The sequence below is a fragment of the Mesitornis unicolor genome, unplaced genomic scaffold (assembly GCF_000695765.1).
Source record: "Mesitornis unicolor isolate BGI_N332 unplaced genomic scaffold, ASM69576v1 scaffold5167, whole genome shotgun sequence".
NCBI classification, from domain to species: domain Eukaryota; kingdom Metazoa; phylum Chordata; class Aves; order Mesitornithiformes; family Mesitornithidae; genus Mesitornis; species Mesitornis unicolor.
This window is the reverse complement of record NW_010195611.1, coordinates 50,053-55,059: the sequence shown is the minus strand read 5'-3', so window position 1 is coordinate 55,059 and position 5,007 is coordinate 50,053. Positions and strand designations below refer to the sequence as shown.

The 5,007-nt window shown below is 38.3% G+C and overlaps 1 protein-coding gene across 1 annotated transcript in view; it reads left to right on the top strand.

The window, feature by feature from the left end:
• Positions 1 to 5,007, top strand: part of IGF2BP3 (insulin-like growth factor 2 mRNA binding protein 3) — a 108,427-nt gene that overhangs the window by 65,446 nt on the left and 37,974 nt on the right. The window contains exons 3-4 of the mRNA XM_010188173.1: positions 1,426 to 1,477; positions 1,570 to 1,633. The gene's annotated coding sequence lies outside the window, so the exon portion shown is untranslated. The remainder of the gene's footprint in view (positions 1 to 1,425; positions 1,478 to 1,569; positions 1,634 to 5,007) is intronic.

The following is a 5,007-nucleotide window of genomic DNA, read 5'->3' as shown; positions in this document are numbered from 1 at the left end:
CAGGAATGCATTGCTCAAACTTGGTGAGGAGTGCATTGCCATTGAAATACCTGGTTTGAAATACTTTTACCTTTGAAATATCTGTGTGCAATTTCAATTTTAATAGGCAGTAGATATTGGAAATTACACTGATGTAACTTGCTATTAAGTTTGTGCATATAAACTGCAATTCATCTGAAAAACGTCTTTTATATTGTAGTAAAAGTATATGGTACATTAATAAATTATAATTTTGAATTCTTAATCTTACAAGGATGTAGACTGAATTTTACAGTTTTAGGGATTTTTGTGCACGCTCAGTTGCTGGTTATAGCAAGTGGAAGTGCACTGCAAGGAAAAGCTGCACATATGCATTTTTATGCCTACTGCTTTCCTTCTGTCCTTCCCTCCTCTCCCAAAAGGCTTTCTTGCCTTTCATTCTGACATATTGCCTTAAGAGACTGAAGTGCAGGATGGCATTTTGGTCACAGGAGAGATTGCAAGTTTACTTTCCACTTGGTGCAAATTGTGAGCTTTTCCAGCGTTGTTTTAATTCTTGAGACAAAACATGAGGATGCAGCAAACCACAGTAAGGTACTGGTGTTCTGTGCTAGTTACTGCTTTCTGGAACGTTATTTCTCAGCAGAAGAAAACGAAGTGTATACTGTGTGAATTTTAAAAGTGATATGACTGTGGATATTTTAATGTCTTTACTGGAATAATCTGTCACCTTGATTTTCCTAAAAGTTTCATTGCTTCTTGCCTCTTCTCCATCCTCCATTTGACTATAATTAAACAAATTGTACCAAATAAAACTACTTTATTTGGATTTCTTTTGCTTATTATCATATGTTTTTACCTGTTTCTCTCTAGCTTTCTACCAAATAAATTGCAAATTTCAAAAAATTGTGAAGATACTGATGTGAATGGTTCCTCGGAATGAATTTTTGGGATAATTGTCAAAATAATTGTGGAACAGCTTGTGGTGTGCTGGTTATTCTGGTTAAATTGTCTTTGTGTAGACAAGCCCCTGTTAAGTAAGAGAATAAGATGTTTTTATGTACTATATATGTGTATTGCGGGGGGGGAAACAAGCACAACCAGAGGCAAAGTCATGTATAAGCTTGGGTTACATGGAAAGACTTTATTCCAGATTTGCTGCTCTTTAATTTTTCCTGCCTCTGCAGGTTTATTTTCAAAGTTGGGGACTTACAGTGCAGTGGGACTTCTTGGAGTCATGTCTTGTATTCACATGTATGAGGTTTTAAATGCAGATTTTCCTGTTATAAAAGAGAAAACAAGAAATGTCTACTTGTTTGTCTCAAAAAACTAATGTTTCTAGATTATGCTGTATGTTCTGATAAAGCTATTACAAATTTTAATGTTTTTACAGGCTTGTTTCATTAATCTGTATTGAAATCTGTCAATTTTTTTGCCTTTTGATAGGTGCTGGATAGTTTGTTAGCTCAGTATGGCACAGTGGAGAACTGTGAGCAAGGTATGCCTCTACTCTCCAGTTATTTTTAAATCTGGAGTGGGAAGTGAGTGCGCACTGAACTTAACCTTTTTTCATTGTGTTTTCCTCTCTAGTGAACACTGACACGGAGACTGCAGTTGTAAATGTAACATACGGCAATAAGGACCAAGCTAGACAGTGAGTACCTTATTTACTTGTTCCTGTTGTCTGTTTTGCATTTTGGAATTCAGGTTGTTGCGTTTTTATGTGCAATTTTGCTTCTGATTAATTTAACAATGAAAGGATCATGTACGCATTAACTTCTAAGAGTCTCTCAGTCTTCCCCTTACAAAGTCTTATGTGTTTTACACTAATTTGCTAATTTTTGTCTTCAACATTTCCTGCACTTAAAATAAATAAGTTAATAAAGAAAATAAATAAATTAATAACTTTGAAAATTGAAAATTTGGGTAAAATCATGTCACTGGTAAAATTGTGGCTAGCGATTTGCCAATGACAGGGATGGGAGTTATTGCTTAGTGATTTTTAACCATGTTTTAAAAAGACTCTGTGGTACCCTTTTTATAGTGTTGGTTGTTCTATGTCTACCTTCTGGTTAGCAGCTGCATTCTTCTATTTGTTTCTCTTATTTTGTTATGATTTTCCCTTAACTATTTTTTTAAATTAGAAAATCTAATGCTGCTTCCAAACACACAAAAGGTCATAATCCAAATACCTAAAATAATTTATTTGGGCTTTTAAACTTTAGGCCTTATATTTTGTTTGCTTATATCTTCAGTAATTAAAACCTTTTAATTTACGTATTAAAATTTTAAAATATAGTGTTTTAATTCCTTAATGGTTATATATCCTTTTTCTTTAAACTTCCATGTTGTACGTTATGCTACAAGTTTAATTTTGCTCTTCCACCACAGGCAGAAAAAGGACTTGTGTGTTCCTTACTTTTCAATCTGATGATATAAACATATTTTTCCCATCTTTCTAGCAATAGCAGGTTAAACAAAATCAAACCCAGTGAAGACCCTACAATGATCTTTTTATTTTAACTTTGAAATTTCTGCCACCTTGTGGCTAACTAAAATCAGCACTTAAGATGCGGAGTATGCTTATGGTACGCATTAATTCAAAATTACAAATGAAATAATATTTGTACGTATAATTAGGTAATTATGACTTCTGTCATTACATGAATGCAACACATGTATTTAATCTTTCAAATTGTTAGGTTTCTTGTTAGTGAATGCTAAACAAATGCAATGGAAAACTTGTGTCGGTGGTGTCTCCTGTGTACACTGGAGCTGAAGAAAACGTTTTGCTTGAACTCATTGCTTAAATTTTCTCAAAACCTGAATAACTGAAAAAGTTATTCTTCAGGTTCTTCTATTGTTTTTAATTCTGTAGCGCAGTAATTTAAAAAGATGTTGCATTTCTAGTGCTGAAGAAACCTATAGTGCGATGTTAAAAATTAATACTATGTGTGCCAGTTCATTCTTTGAATGTCTAAGAAGGAAGTACCTCAAATACCATGGAAATCAGCATGATGCATGTTTGAGCTTGCTTTCATCTGTGATATGAGTTCTTGGACTTGTACGCTCCCTTCTGAAGTGGTAAACAACAGTGTACGTTTTCTTCCCTTCTCAAACTGTACTTGTTAAAATTTAAGGTCAATCCTGAGCAAATGCTGAGATAAGCCAAGACTGTGAAGAAGCACCTGAGATAAAATTTTGTTTTTCATGAGAAATCACATGACAATAATGGAAAACATCTTGAGTTTGAAGCAGGTGAATTGGTGTCCAGCATGAATGTTGGAGGAGGACCTGAAGTGATATAGGTTGAATGATTGACATAGTTTGGTTGCCTTGAACAGGTAGGACAAGTGGAGGATCCTTGGTTTGCTGGACACAAGATTTTCTAAGGGGATAAGTCTATTTTCTGGACAGAAAACATTAGCTCAGATTGGCTGGGTTCAGGATGCAATCTGGCAACCATTTAGAAGCCCTTAAGAGAAGTAGTGGCTGGATAGAGGTTTTTCTAGGAAAAAAAAACAGAGGAATGGCAATGAAGGAACGCTACAGGACCTGTGTGTGTGTGGCTTTTCTGTAATGACTGTGGTGGTGTTTCAGTTGAATGGTTTTCCCAAACATGTCCAAGCGCTGCTTCTTGGAACTGGCTGTGGTGGGCAGCAATGGCTGTGGAGGGGGAGTGGTATATGTGTGCTGATAGCTGATAAAAGGCGCTGTTGGTCACCCTGTGCCGCACAAGGCATAACAAGAACTGACTTTATCAAAAGCTGTTTAGAGTCGTTGAGAATCAGCAGCTGATAACAAGCTTTGTATTTTGAAATTTAGCTGTTTAGGGTAGATGCTGTTCTTAGCTGTGACTTTTGAAGCAAAAACATTAACTTTTCTGTGCTGTCACCAGTGGGCTGCCAGTGCTAACTGCCTTTTTTTGCACTTTTTTGCCACACTGACAACCTCACTGTTAGTAGTACTGGCTGGTAAGTGCTGGTTTTAAACTGGAAGAGGGTAGATTTAGACTAGATATTAAGAAGAAATTCTTTACTGTGAGGGTGGTGAGGCACTGGCACGGGTTGCCCAGGGAGGTTGTGGATGCCCCATCCCTGGAAGTGTTTAAAGCCAGATTGGACAGGGCTTTGAACAGCCTGGTCTAGTGGGAAGTGTCCCTGCCCATGGCAGGGGGGTTGGACTGGATGATCTTTAAGGTCCCTTCTGACCCAAACCATTCTACGTTGCTATGACAAAACATGCCAAGTTGGCTACTTCCCCGCTTGGATAAACTGTGTGACATTGCTGTGCCTGTTGGAGTGTGTACTGGTGATGCTGCGCAGTGAAGGTGCTGTAACACAATCTGGAGATATTTTTGATAAGCAGTTCTAAACAAGTGTGGTATGCATTGCTTGGAGGATGTTATTTTTGAACAAAACTTTTGGTTCCACCCAGCAGCAAAACTGAGCCTTCTTCTGCCTTGCAAGTCTAATTGTTATGGCAGAGACTTTTTTTCCTCTAGGCTGGTACTGCAGTTGCAGCACATTCAATACAGGGCTGCATCCAAAATCAACTTGGAAACTGAAATCAGTGAAGAATGCTGCAGTCCTTTGAAGAAGCAAGTCTTGGACAGAGCACACAGCACCCAAAATTTGAGACATGCACAGTTGTTGACTTCTAGTTGGTATGGAGGTCTGTTGGCTTTGACCTGTTGTAGTGATGCCCCTCTTCCCTAGCTGGATGAGGCTGGGTTGGCAGCAAAAGCAAGATGCTGCTCCTCATCTTTATGTGGAAATCACCTTCTGCTCTTTGAGACTGTAGGAAATAAGGAGAAATTTGGGAGGGATGAGTTGAGAGAGCAAGTGGCAGAGCCTGGAGCCTGCCGCTCAGTTTGAACAACCCAAGCAACTGCGTGAAGGTCCCAAGGTGGCTTGGGACCTGCTTGCCAAAGGGCACCCCCTCTTCTCCCGATACTGATCCATGACTGCAACCAGCAGGATGTGCTGACCGTGTCCTTGTGATGTGCTGCCACCTAAATAATGGCTG